The 14,473-nt window shown below is 46.9% G+C and overlaps 1 protein-coding gene across 2 annotated transcripts in view; it reads right to left on the minus strand.

Moving 5' to 3' along the window:
* CLSTN2 (calsyntenin 2) overlaps positions 1 to 14,473 on the minus strand; it is a 603,527-nt gene that overhangs the window by 58,455 nt on the left and 530,599 nt on the right. The window lies entirely within an intron of this gene.

Consider the following 14,473-nt stretch of genomic DNA (forward strand, 5'->3'; position numbering starts at 1 on the left):
CTGAGTCCCCTCCGTATTTTGAAGGGTGTTTCTCATTATCATATCCCATGCCCACTTGTAGATGAACAAATAAGCAAAAGTCACACCTACTTAGATACTGAGAAGGGCTGGTCTGGCCACGCAGAGCAAAACTGGCTACCTAATGCATCTCCCCAAAGCTAGAGTTCCCCAGGAACTAACTGCTGCTTAATAAGGCTCCTTTCCTGAAATGACGCAGACCTCTGCATGGAACTGCGTGCTGCGGCATGGGGAGCTCGGCAGCTGGCCTCTGTCCACCCGTTATGCAAACATAGGCCTCTGCACCTGCTGCTGCTCAGCCTGTCCAAGGTGTTTCATTTGCGACAAGTCTTTCCAATTAGTCATGTGCGGTTGCCTTGGGCCCCAGGCAATTCCTAAGCCTGAAAGATGTGCTCTTTGAATTCTTTTTTTTTTTTAATTTTTTAATGTTTATTTTTGAGAGAGAGGCAGAGCGTGAACAGGAGGGGCGCGCGCACACACACACACACACACACACACACAGAATCCGAAGCAGGCTCCAGGCTCGGAGCTGCCAGCACAGAGCCTGTCACAGGGCTTGAACCCACAAAGTGTGAGATCGTGACCTGAGCCAAAATTGGCCGCTTAACCAGCGGAGCCACGCAGGTGCCCCTGTGCTCTTTGAATTCTTTGAAATGTCTCCCTAGGGAAAGGCCCACTTAGGAGAAGTCTCCCATCTTAGCATCTTGCGATCATTACCACCTCTGTGTGTACAGCACTTTCTCCTCTGCTTTGCGCTGCTCCCTGGGCTGAGAACTTTCCACGCATCGTCTTATGTATTCTTATGTATTTGCTGGGGCAACTCTTGGAAGTAACACTATTCTTTTCTTCACCTTGCAGAGGCTCAGAGAGGTTAAGTAACTTGCCCAAGGTCACACAGCGAGTTTGTGTCTAGAGCCTCACTGCAAAGCCTCGCTGATCACTGTGAGCCATCAGTCAGCAGCAGTGTGTCCTAGCAGCACAGCCATCACCTGGGAGCCGGTTAGAAACTAGTTGCAGACGTCACTCTGACCTTCCGAATTGGCATTTGCAGTCTAATGAGATCTCTAGGTGTTCAGTGTGCATTAAGGTTTGAGGAGCTCTAAACCGTTATGTGGTATGATCACCCAAGAAAGAAAAAAATAAGCACATATTGGATGAGAGCTTGAATAGCGTGTCTGGGAAGGATTCCTGCAGGTCAAGTGAAAATAGGCTGGAAGGCCTTGGGAGAGGCAGATGAGGCCTCTGGAAGCATTTCATTTAATCCCTAAGCATCTAGCTGCTCCCTCCTCTCTGCCCCTAGCTCTCAGACCAGACAGAGGGGGCTGCTCCCACTGGTTTGCTGAAGGACTGACACAGGTGTTTGTCCTTGTGTGGTGGCCATGGGAGCCGATGGCCTGCAAAGGGCATTAGAGCTATCGGGACCACTCTTGCAAACATCTCAGCCTTAGGAGGAAGGAGTGGGAACTCAGGCAAGCTAGCTAGTGTGAAGGTGGGAGGCGGGTGGGGAGGGAGAGAGAGAGAGAGAGAGAGGGAGAGAGAGGGAGAGAGAAAACAAAAGCAAGGTGGGGGAGGGGATGGGTTGACTTGGGCAGGAGGCGCCTTGTGCACCAGAGGAGGTAAGTGAAGGGCAAGTGCTCTCCACAACCAGGCTCCCTCCAAACAGGATCAGGGGGCCCTCCCCATCCCCCCCCCCCAACACTCACTTAGAAGTGAGAGGAGTGAGATTGGTACTTAATCACTCTCCTTACTGCCTTGGAACTCATCCATTTAGATCTTATTTATTTATTTGTTTGTTTATTTTATTCCTCCTTCATTCCTCATCGGATTTAGAATTTGTATTGATAATAGATACTTAATAACCATCATTAATGGCAACAGCACTGATCATTTTCCATTAATGAAATAATACTTATTATTTTCAAAGTATTCCACAGAGTCCCTGGGAGGACAAATGGGTGAGTATTGTATGCATTCTACAGAGATAAAAGTAAGGCCTGCAGAAGTGTGACTTCATCGGAGGCAGCTTCTGGAGTAGGGGACGCAGCCCGGTTCTCCTGAATTCTAGATGCCATCGCTTCCTTGGCATTCCCTCCAACTAACCAAATAAATGTGAAAGCCAAGCCAGCAGTAATGACACAAGGAGATAGGGAAACCGAATGACTCCATAAAAATCTGCTCTTTCGCTCCTTTTCCTGCTTGTGTTCTTGCTAGGACCCACATCCCCACTTTACACATGTCTCAGAAATAGTGTATGTCTTCGTTGTAAGGGACAAGCAGTTCATGATTTCTTTGGAGTCTTCCAGCAAAACAGGTAACATCTAAGGAAGGGCCAGGCGAGGATGAGCAGAGGAAGCCATCCATGCGCATTTCAGATCACCAGACCTAGACACTGTGATGCCAAGACCCCTGGCTCTAAGCAATAAGTGACTTATGGAGGACACCCGGAGGGTTGTCCTTGTTCTGACTGGTTCCTGGATGCCTGAGAGGATGCATACACCAGACCACAATTGTCAGTGAAAACCCCACACCCTGAGCAAAGACGAGACTCTCTTTTCCTTTCTGAGTCTTTCAGACGCTCTGTCTGCACCTATACTCTCTCTATACCTTCAAAAACTCTGTTCTCACTTCCTGCTGGCTCATGTTTGACTTCTATCCTGCACAAAGCCAAGGACCCTCTTGGCTAGTCCTGTGGGTCCTCCCCGCCACCTCCCGGGCCCTTGGACCTGGCCTGCCTGCATCAACAACACTGATCAAATGTGGGCAAAGAGGAGAAGATGCCACAAGCTGATTCAGGAACATTTACCCCAGTGTCATACTTTAAGAGTATTGTGTTAAGCACAATCCATGTTTTATAGCTTTTTTTTTTAAACATATATTTTTGAGAGACAGAATGAGACAGAGCACGAGTGGGAGAGGGGCAGAGAGAGAGGGGGGACACAGAATCCGAAGCAGGCTCCAGGCTCTGAGCTGTCAGCACAGAGCCCGACGCGGGGTTTGAACTCATGGATTGTGAAATCATGACCCGAGCTGAAGTCAGCAGCCCAACTGACTGAGCCACCCAGGCATCCCAGCACAATCCACGTTTCAGATTCACGACTGAGAATCCTGCTTGAATGGTTTACTCTGGTTCCATGGTGGGACTGCCTACATCTGTTCGAAAGTTTTTCTCTCCTTCACACATTCTGAGTGTTTTCTTCATTTTCAAGTCTGTCTTTCTTCTGTGGACACATATATATGTATATATGTTGCTTGGTTGTTTTTCTCAATTCCCAGATATTTCCTGGGTCTTTAAACAATTACCATCGAGGCTGGTTTGGAGACCAGCCTCTAATCTTCAATTAGGAGAAATGCCTTTTGAATGAGTGGGTGAATGAGGGGATGGTTATGTCTGGAATCCCTGGGGATCAGAAGCTGACACTGAATTCCTGAACCCCTCCCTGGGGGCCCCTAAACCGGAGGCTCTCTGACTCCCCATGAAATGCCCTGATTTTCACACCTTGCTCTCCCATCAATGGGAACCTTTGTTTTTACAGGGGTCTTAGATGTCTGCACCCCATGCAGAGTGAGGGGGGAACTTCAGGCGCCTAGGCATGCCATCAGAGATGCTCGGTGACAAATATTCAGAGATGGTGGGATTAGAGTGCCCGTGACACCAGGGACAATTCCGCCAGTGAGCAGAGCTACCCTGCACAAAGATCAGCCTCTCTCCCTCTAAATGGTATCCCTGCATCCTGGGTCGTAGGAGTGGCTCAGCACTCAGGTGGCTCTTTGTTTCTTGGGTTGCAGTTCTTAGGCCCACAGCCCAGAAAAAGAAAGAAAAGAACGCCCAAGCCGAAGGTGTCCTCCCATGTGGTTGGCTAGCCGTTTAATTACAAGGTCCAATCAAACTAATTACACTTTAAGGACCTCAAAGACATTAGGTAATTAAAGGCCACCTTGCTGCCAGGTTCCAGAAATGCAGATTGTTTCTGTCGCAGTCAGTAGATGGGCCACGTGAGTCATGCAGTGAAGAGGTAAAGCTTGAGACCAAGAGTGAGAGGGATCTGGAGACAGCAGATTCTCTAAGGGCTCAATATGGGTTGACGTTTTCAGAGTCAGAAAGCTATTTGAATTTTTTCTTCTGGCAAAATCCATCATGATAGAAAATCTGGTTTCCTCATCAGATTATATGACTGAGCCATAGCTGCTAAGAGCTGAGTTATGTGAAGATGAAATAAGGTAGACCAGCTAATGCAGTGTTGGGTATACAGGAAGTGCTCAATAGATAGTTATTAATATAATATAATATGATATGATATGATATGATATGATATGATATAATATAATATATAATACATATAGTATAATTATAATATAGTAATTGTTTGCTGTTTGGTTTACAGGAAAAACATTCATCAGTGCCCACAATGCCAGACACAGTGCTCAGTGTTGGGGATTCCAGGGACATGCTGTCCTTGCGGATCCTTGGGGTTTCCAATGACAAATGTAACCCAGGCTTAGAGGAATCGCTTCAGGAAACAAAAGCCTTATACTTGGTACGAGACGTGACAGCTCAAGGCCACCTTGTTGCGTAAAGAGAGGTGGTGACAACAGCTATGGGTTCACCCTCAAGCACCCACTCCAGTCACTCTCAGGGGCACTTCAGGGAATAAAAGACATGAGGTGCTTTGAAGATACGACTCTTACTGAGAGACTGGATTAGCACACAGAAAATAATTGTTGAATTTTATATATGCCCTGGCCCATCCAAAACATATCGAACATGGCCTGTGAGGATAAAGTCAGTAGATAATTTTTTTTTTTTAACGTTTATTTATTTTTGAGACAGAGAGAGACAGAGCATGAACGGGGGAGGGTCAGAGAGAGAGGGAGACACAGAATCTGAAACAGGCTCCAGGCTCTGAGCAGTCAGCACAGAGCCCGACACGGGGCTCGAACCCACATACCGCGAGATCGTGACCTGAGCCGAAGTCGGATGCTTAACCGACTGAGCCACCCAGGTGCCCCGATAATTTTTTTTTTTAAGTCAGGAAATAAGAAGCCATGGAAGGGAAAATGTGGGTAGGAGAGTCTCTTAGACACCTCTCTGGGCCACCTCACATCTGGGCACCATCTCTCTGTGGGAGGAGTGGGGCAGAGGGCGTGGCCACGGGTTGGCTACAGCTGACATTGTGGCAAATAACTCTGCATGGTCCATCCAAAGGCCCAACCCGATGGCCCCTTACCCTGCTGTGGGGCTCCCAGTTGTCTCTGAGGCATAAGGCACAGCAGGACAAATGCCATTTAAACCTACGGGGACATGGACATTCCTTGGGCAAATATTGAGCTATTGGGAGACAGGTGCCAGTGGACAAATTCTTCTCCTTTTCTCTCCTCCCATAAGACTTAACAGCTAGTTACTACTAGCTAATATTTGCTTCGAAAGAACAATCAGCTGAACTTGATCACAAGCAGTGCACAGCTTGATACCACACCCTTTTTATTTACGTCCCTCAATCCCTACCTCACTCCCCTTTCCCATACATACATTCCCAGGGATCGCGCTCCTCATTATAAAGGAGAGACCCATATACTTTTGCCTCAGGCTTTGCTTTCTAGGGACTCAGGCGAAGACAGGAAGTTAAGATGAAGTGTGGGAGGGAATGTGTGTGGCCTGCCCCCTAAATGTATGTGGGAAGGGTCTGTTCTTCAGCAGAGGGACAGCCAGTGGTTCCAAGCTGTGTAGAAGCCAGTGCAAAGAGGTAACCTGATGTGTTATATTGTCTTACCATGCCCACAAAAGGAAAGGATCCTTTTGGTTAAAGAGAAGCAGAGCTCTTTCTTATGCTGAGTCCAGACTGAAATCTCCTTTGTGGGTTCTCAAAAGGAGGCATTGTGTGATGCAGAGACCTCAACCTCACCTTTTATTAGTCTAACAATGAGTTTTGGGGGCTGGCTCTTATAACACCCTTCGATGTGGCCTGAAAAATGAATCATCAAGGTATACTCCAGCAAGAGCCTGGAGCCAGAGAGATTGTATTTGAATGGTTAATATCAAGGGTTTTGAACTGGTGTGGCTTGCCGTATGACTCCCGGTTCTGCCACTGACTACATGTGTGACCTCAGGCAAATTAAACTCCCTACGTCTCTGTGTCCTTCATCTGTTAAATGAGTCATGATAAGGATAAATAAAATAATGCATGAAGAGGGCTCAATACGACACTCAGCACATAGTGAGTGTCCCGTAGAAATTACTATGGATGACACTGTTCTGAGACAGTCCCTGGAAGGAAGTCCAGGTACAGCATGGTTCTCAGATGATCTGTCTTAATTCACAGGTATGTGTAGAGTATTTTTAGGTGTAGCTCCTATTTTTTTTTCACCAGTGAGGGTCTCTCTTTGATTTCAAACACTTCAGGGTTTGCATACAGTTGCATCCGTGGTCTGAGAGAATAATACAACGACTTAAAGCTACTGTTTATATTTATATGAATATATTATTTTATTAATGATCATAGCATTTGAAATCCAAAAAGCACACGCAGGCTATGTGTGCAAAGTACTTGGCAGAGCAAATTATCCAAGAAGACCCCTCAAAGTAACCCCTCAAAGTGTTCCGTGGTTTGGGGTTCCCAGAGCCAGAGATCTGATCTTTTGATCTTTCTGGCAGTTTGGAGAACACCTGTACTCTAGGCTGTTTGGCTTTTTTGCTTTTACTGGCTACAAATGCTAGTACAGAATAGAGAAATGAAATACAGGGAAAAGAATATTGGGAAGGGCCACGGTAATCACAGGGGTTCCTAAAAAAGAGGCTCTAATTTCTCTTTTCTCTCCCCTTCTTTTCTTCCTTCCTTCCTTCCTTCCCTTCCCCCTCCCTCCCTCTATCTCTCTTTTCTTCCTCCTTCTGGCCCAACCACCCTTCCTCCCTTCCTTTTTCCTTCCCTCCCTCCCTTTTCCTATTTCATTCTATAAATACTCTGTGCCAGTGACTATGCTAATGCTGGAGATTCAGTGGTAACCACACAGAAGAGGTTTCTACCCTCATAAATAAAGCTCAAAGTTTGTAGGGGAGACACATGGTAAATGAATAATCACACAAATGACTGTATATTTTAGGTTGTGACAAATATTTTGAAGGAGGAGCACAGGAAGTGACAGTTTTAATAGCGGGTCCTAGAGTCTAGGAGTCTGGAAAGGCTGACTGACAACAGGTGGGCAACCCCTGGTGGAGAGTGCGCTTACGGATATGTCTCCTCCTCCTCTGACTGCCATGATGGGCATCATGATCCACAGCTGGGGTGAGGCCACCCTTCATGGGTGTGGGCACAAGCCCCTGGGCCTCTCTAGGAGGCAACACGCTGTCGTGGAAAGGGCACAGGGTTTTGGAGAGACCCACTCAGGAGCGGTGTGGCTTAGGACAAGCCTCTTCAGTGCTCTGAGCCTCAGGTCTCCCGTCTGTGAAATGGGGTCACAATTCTTCTTTGCAGACCATGGTATGATTAGAAGAGCAAACACAGGCAAAGCCCCTAGAGAAGATCCTAGCATCGAGGCTCAGTAATGTTCATTCCTTTGACCCTCTTCTTCCCCCTTCTGTGGTATTGCAACGTGGTGACGTCATCTAGCCCCTGCTACAGTAGGAAAAGAGCTCTGCCAAGTGCCCCTGTGTGACCCCTACCAGATCTAGCTTCATGCCTAGTATAAAGCAGGTAGCCACAGCGGGTGCTGCTCACAAAATATCTGATGGAGGAAGCAAACTTGTCACAGTGCCCTTAGGTTCCATGACTAATGCTACAGTTCTCAGAACAGCACGACAGAGATTCCAAACAGACCCTGTAATGCATGTAAATGATTTTCCACCATCCTAAATAATAACACAGATTTAATTAAAAAACACTTTAAAGACATCCTCTCAAAGCCGCGGCCCAACCCTCTGTTCCTTTATCAGACTCTCAATTTGCTGACTGGAGTGTGATTTTTGCTGAAACCTCTGAATGGCAAATCACATTTTCATCCCGAAGTGTCAGAGATAAAGCCATGTGAGAGAATGGAATAATTAAAGGCCAAAGAGGTAAACCCAGCGAGGAGTGCAATAGGAAACATGAGTGAGCCAATGATGTTCACAGACTTCTTTTTTTTCCCTTTTGCTGATTACACCAAAGGTCTCGGCTGTAAATTAGAACCGTGTTCTCCTGAAATATTAATCTTTGTCTTAAGTGGAAAAAAAAAAAGTCCATGGTTGATTGTTATAATTGAAACTGCTGGTAAGTGTCCTTGGAAGAGGCAAGTATGGTCTGTCAAACTCTTTGCAGAATATTCTCTACATGGCGGGAAGCCCAAGCTTGCAGTGGGAGCTGACAACAGACAGGGAACCCTGGTGGAGACAGCCCAGGGACTTGCCTCCCTCCTCGGACTGGTGTGATGGGCATCATGATTCACAGCTGTGGGTAAGAGGTCACAGGTGTGGGCACAAGCCCCTGGGCCTCTCCAGGAGGCAGTGAGCTGTCGTGGAAAGGGCACAAGTTTTTGGAGAGACCCATTCAGGAGTGGTGTGGCTTAGCACAAGCCCCTTCAGTGCTCTGAGACTCAGATCTCTTCTCTGTGAAATGGGGGTAGTGAGTTTACCTACAGAGTCCTGAGCTCTTCCCACCTCCATTCAACTTCTTCCATCCATCCTTGCTCCAGCATAGACTGGCCGAGCCCCCTACTTGGAGGCTGGTGCTGCTCTCTGTGGCTGTGTGGGACACAGCAGGAAGACAGACAGACAAGGTTCCTGCTCTCATGGAGGGAGTTCACATAATCACATACACAAGTAGTTATGGGACGTAAGCCAGCGTTGTCCATATTGGTACTCATTCAACCAAATTTCCTTGAGTGAGGTGCAAAAGGCCAAGGTCATGTGGTTGCTGAGGTGAGTGACTGCTTACCTCTGACGGGGTAAGCGCCATCTCTGATGTAACCCTGTATGCCTGGAGCCTAGCACAAACCCGGAACAGCACACACTCAGGAGAAGTGTATTCAATCAAGAGAATCTGCTCTGGGGCTAGTCAACGACAGCAACCATGTCTTATCTGCCTCTGCATAGAACATTCCAGAATAGGTTTTAAATTCGTTCAGCCAGCGTTTTCTGAGACCCACTCATTCCCCAGATATTGTACATGTCCTTTAGTGAACAGATGACTGTGTTTCTGTTGGGCAGACAACACCGAGTGCAACTTCTGGGTCCAGTTTAGGAGAAATTGCCAAGTAGTTTCCCAAAATGGCTGTACCAGTCTACATTCCCACCAGCAGTCCACAAGAGTTCCAGTCTCTCCACATTCCTGCCAAATCTTGGTATCGTCGTTTTTCTTTCCTTTTTCATTCCGGTGGATGTTTAGTAGAGCTCGTTGTGGATCTATCTTGCATTTCCCCGATGTCTAATAAAGTTGAGCACCTTTTCATGTGCTTACTGGCCATTTGGAGAATTTCTAGGGAGTGCTTTTTTGGGTCTTTTGGAGGGTCAGGAGTTTTGTCTGTTTTGCTCACTGTGTATCCTCAGGGTCCAGAACAATGCCTGCCACAAGTAGGCACTCACAGGAAGGATTTGTTAAATAAATGTGCAAATCCACTTACTTCTACTATCATTTCCTTAATAGTTTTCTTTAAGTCAATTCGCTTTTACTTAAATTAAGTGACTTAGGAAGGTAATTGTATGTCATTCCATAGCTCTGAAATCATGGTTGTAATGTGCAAGTTCCACTTTTTCTGTTACAAGTTAAAATAAATGGGCAACGTTTAATTTTTTAAAAATTCATGTATGTGTTTTGAAAGATCTCCCCCTTCATATCACTGGTGATATACGAGTACATCCCAAATTAAATAAACGGATTCCTGTGAAACAGTCAAGTGCCCATTATATGCTGGCTGTGGCTAGCTCTCCGGTATGCCAGCGGTATGCAAGCTGCGCCCGCAGACCTGGCACAAGGGGGAAATGGGCATTCCGACAATGTGCCCGGGCCAGGTGGCAGTGCTGCGGCCTTTGTGATGTCTTTAGAAGGACCGCCAAGGTGAGGTGACCGAGTGGACAAGAGGCTGGAGGGGTGCCAGACTGGCGAGACGCACAGAGACGTGGAAAGACAAATTAACACTTGACTCCAGTTGTGATATAAAGTCTGGTTTTTTTCAATATTTTAAGAGGCCAATTGTGCTTTACTCCACAGATAAAAAGCTTTAAGCGAGTGAGGGACAAATGATTTGCAGGGGGTTAAGACTGCTAAAATCTTATTAAATGAGCAGGCTTTACATGTCCGGCCCCTCTCTCTCTAGATAAGCTGCTGGTAGATGACATGTAGAAATAGAGCGAAATGAGGAAGGCTCCTGGCTTCTTTGGTCGGCCACATGGGAGCCTGCACCGGACGTTATGGCCAGCCAGGCTGGCCTGTGGCAGCTTTGCAAGGTGCGGGGTCTGTCGTGTGGTGACTGAGCTGATGGTGCTGCCAATGTTCAGCCCACAACACTGCTTGATGAACAGGCTGCCCACGACCTAAAGGTAGGAAGTCACAGAATCCTGCCCTCAAAAGCTGGTCGCCTGCTGGGAACACTGACCTAGGGGGTGTACCACAGTAAGAACTGGGCCTGGGCAAATGGCAGCGGGGATGACAGCCTTCTCTGTGGCTCAACCTCGGTGTTCTGGAATGGAAATCAGTGGGACGCCCCTAGTCTGAGTGTTAAATGATTCCTCAGGGTTGCCCATTAGCTGCCGCTTCTGGGGATGAGTGTCTAACACCCAGGCACCGAAGGGCATTTATGTTCAGCTCTGTCTCCAGTAGGAAGGGATCCTTCCTTCATACGGAGATGCAGCCACCCCTCGCATCTCCATGGAACTGGCGGGGGGGGGGGGGGGGTGCATAGACACAGAGTCACTGGTAGGGAGCCCATGCAGTCCACAGAGCAGATGCCATGGCTGCCGTGCTTGCTCGCTCCTGCCAGCGTGCTGGGCTGAGCAGCAGAAGGAAACAAGGTCTTGAAGAGAGACTTAAAATTTTAGTGTTTTGAGACTGCGCTGAGTCAAGCCTTAAGCCAAGGGAGAACCTTTGTAATGGGAGCAAGGATCTCAAAGGTTCTGGAGCTTTGAAGCCTTGAGAGCCTGTGATGCCCAGAGAAGGTTCTAGTCAGACTCTCAGAGCCACTCTACTGGATGCTTGGGGAAGGCTTCTCTCCAGCTCCTTAATGCAGACAGCTTGGAGGCAGAGCTACGCTAGGTTCGATGTGCTGTGTTAGCCATGTTTAATCCTCCCAACCCTGTGGGGGAAGTGCTATTTTACCCTGGCTTTACAGGTAGGGGAACTGAGGCACAGTGAACTTAGTTGCCTTCTCCAAGGCCATACAACCTTGGTAGGTCTGGGATTCAAACCCAGGAAATCAGGTTCCAAAATCTATGCACTTAACAACTAAGCCAGGCTCCCACTCATGGCCAAGTACACCAGAGGTGATGGCTTCTTATTTCCAGAAAGTTCTGAATTCTAGAATCCTCTAGGACAGAGTCAAACTGGCTAAGCCAAGACTGATCTCTAGTGGGGGACAAAAAGGTAAAAATGAGGATAATAATTAAACAATGCAATTTATTATCACCTAGCATGAATTAGGTGCTCTACGCATATATCTAATGCTTATTAACCCACTTTACAGATGAGGATGGGAAGACTTGGAGGAGTTGAGTCACGTCCCTGAGTTCCCACTGCTGGAGGGTAGCCATGATGAGATGTGAACTCAAGGTTTTCGGCTTAAAGCCCATGCTCTCGCTTCTACGTACTTTCCTCTGCCCTCATGAAGCTTTCTATTTTCCCCAAGTATTACCACATGTACGGCCTTCCTTCTTCTCCCATGGGCATGTGAATATAAAGGCTTGTTTGTCACTGAGGAAAGGGATTGCTGGCCTCAGGATGCCCCACCACCCCCACCCCTGCAAGCCCGAGCCAATTTACACTTGGCCGTTAGCATCCCCACCATATTGGGTATTCTCATTAAAAGCAACTTGGCCGTTTGACTTGGGTAAAAATGAATTAAAAATCTGTGTAATTTATAAATTTATCATGTGCGTTTTCTGTTGCTAACCCCTTTAACTCCAGGCCTGGGCTGTCTGCTCCCACAGACTAACTACCTCTATCTGTCAGGGACACACTGCCTCCCTGGAAAAAGAGCGCAGATTTGGTTGAATCTTCAACTCTTCTGTTTACCGGCCACTTGGCCAAGGGTGAGTTGTTTTTAACCACTGCTCAAAGCCACAGCTGCCTTACACCTGAGGAATGGGGCCGTGGTGCCTGGCAGGAGTTAACTGAGACACGGGGGGCTTGGAAGCTGTGGAAAGTAAACAGCAAGGTGCCGGGCCTGTGAGTGGTTCCCCCACCTGCTGCCCCAACCAGCCCGGCGGTGCCTGGGACGCCCTGAGTCCTCAGATGGGCCAGTGTATGGTAGGTGTCCTTTCTGGGCGCCTTGTTCACATCAAGGCTTCTGCAGCTGCCCAGGATGGTTAGGCCACCCTTCCCTGCCAGCCCTGATCACAGTATTTGAATTACCTCTGTCTTCCATGAAACACTAAACTCCTTCAGGGTCAGGATCAGCTCCTGCCCCACTCATCACCCTGGCACCTGACAAAGGCTGCAACACACAGTGGCCCTCAACACACGTTGCTTCCTTTTACATGACTTCTTACGATAACGTAAATCAAGATGCAGACGGCCACGCAAAACAAGTGTAGAACGGAATGAACTATTAGAGAGTGAGCTACTTTTACAGCCACTGCCCAGGCCGAGAAATAACTTTTCCAGCCACCCAGATGCCCTGCTTGTGTCTACACCCCCATGCCCCACCCGTCCCAACCACCCTCCTGCCCCAAGCAAGACCCACTCTCCTGACCTTTACAGCCTCTCTATAGTTTGACCACTCAGATCTGTGCCTCTGCACATTATAGTTTTTTCCCATTAAAAAAACTAGCTTGTTCCATTTCTTTTTCTTAATTTACAGATTCCTCCTTGATTGCTTTCTTTTCCTTACAATTTAATTGTCAAAAAGCCCAGGACATCTGACCTACAGAGTTACCCTATCTGGATTTTGTTAATTGCATACTCACATGCAGTTTAAAAAGTAGCTCCTGAAAATAGGCAATTGGATCCAGGCTCAGAATATTCATTTTCAACCCTAAACTTGGAGTTAGCTATTTCTTCAAGAAATCCTGGTTTCTTTTAGTACAAATGATATTTTAAGACCACAGTGTGGATAATCAGAGCTGAGACCTGTCATAGTTCTGTTCACCACTATATGTCCAGTTCCCACCATGTCAGTGCCTGGCATGGCATAGTAAAGAAAGAAAAGAAAAGAAAAGAAAAGAAAAGAAAAGAAAAGAAAAGAAAAGAAAAGAAAGAAAAAAAGAAAGAAAGGAAGGAAGGAAGGAAAGAGAGAGAGAGGGAGGGAGGGAGTGAGAGAGGGAGGGAGTTAGGGAGGGAGGGAGGGAGGAAGGAAGGAAGGAAGGAAGGAAGAAAGAAAGAAGGAAGGAAAGAAAGAAGGAAAGAAAGAAAGAAAGAAAGAAAGAGAGAGAAAGAAGGGAGAGAAGAAAGAAGGAAGGAGAGAAAGGAAGGAAAGAAGGAAGAAAGAAGGAGAGAGAGAAAGAAGGAAGGAAAGAAGGAAGGGGGGAGAGAGAGGAAGGAAGGAAGGAAGGAAGGAAGAAAGGAAGGAAGGAAGGTAAGGAAGGAAGGGAATGAAGAAAGGAAGGAAGGAAAAAGTCTATGTATCTATCCATCTATCCATCTATCCATCTATCCATCCATCCATCCATCCATCCATCCATCCATCCACCATGCATGCATATGTGTGATAGTGCCTATGCATTATGATAGTGCTGGCCCCCCAAAAACATATTTCCATGGGTCACATGTTCTGCTGCTACTCCCTCACTAACCTCGCTTGACGCTGACCATATCAGGTAATCCCTGCAACCACCCCAAACTGTTTATAATAATCCTCGTTTCACAGATGAGGAAACTGAGGCTCAGAGACGTAAAGTGATGCATTCAAGGTCACATAGATAATAGGGGGCAGAGCTGAGCTGCAAACTCAGGTCCGAGAGACTCTAAAGCCTGCATGTCTTTCATGGCTCCCTGATGAATATGTGCTCTTGGAATGCAAATGTGTTCACTTTAAAATTTGATCTTGATCGAGATTTGCTGATGAATGACTGAGTGAATGAATGCCTGACTTCATGGGGCAGAATGTAGACACAGCCCAGTTCTGCCCTCTGCTCCACTATCAAGTGCTTCTTTACTTCTTTTTTTTCTTTTTTGGTTCCTACTCTGACATATTTTTGCTAGATGGCAGAGGGATATTTTTAGTATTCTGGAATAAACCTGAAGGTATATTTTTTCTCTTGGCTTATGAGGCTCATTTTATTCATATGTTTACAGATGCAAAAGTGGGCAGAGGGTATAATAATTCTTCCAGTAACTCA

The sequence above is a fragment of the Panthera pardus genome, unplaced genomic scaffold (assembly GCF_024362965.1).
Source record: "Panthera pardus isolate Hobbes unplaced genomic scaffold, ASM2436296v1 HiC_scaffold_16, whole genome shotgun sequence".
NCBI classification, from domain to species: Eukaryota; Metazoa; Chordata; class Mammalia; order Carnivora; family Felidae; genus Panthera; species Panthera pardus.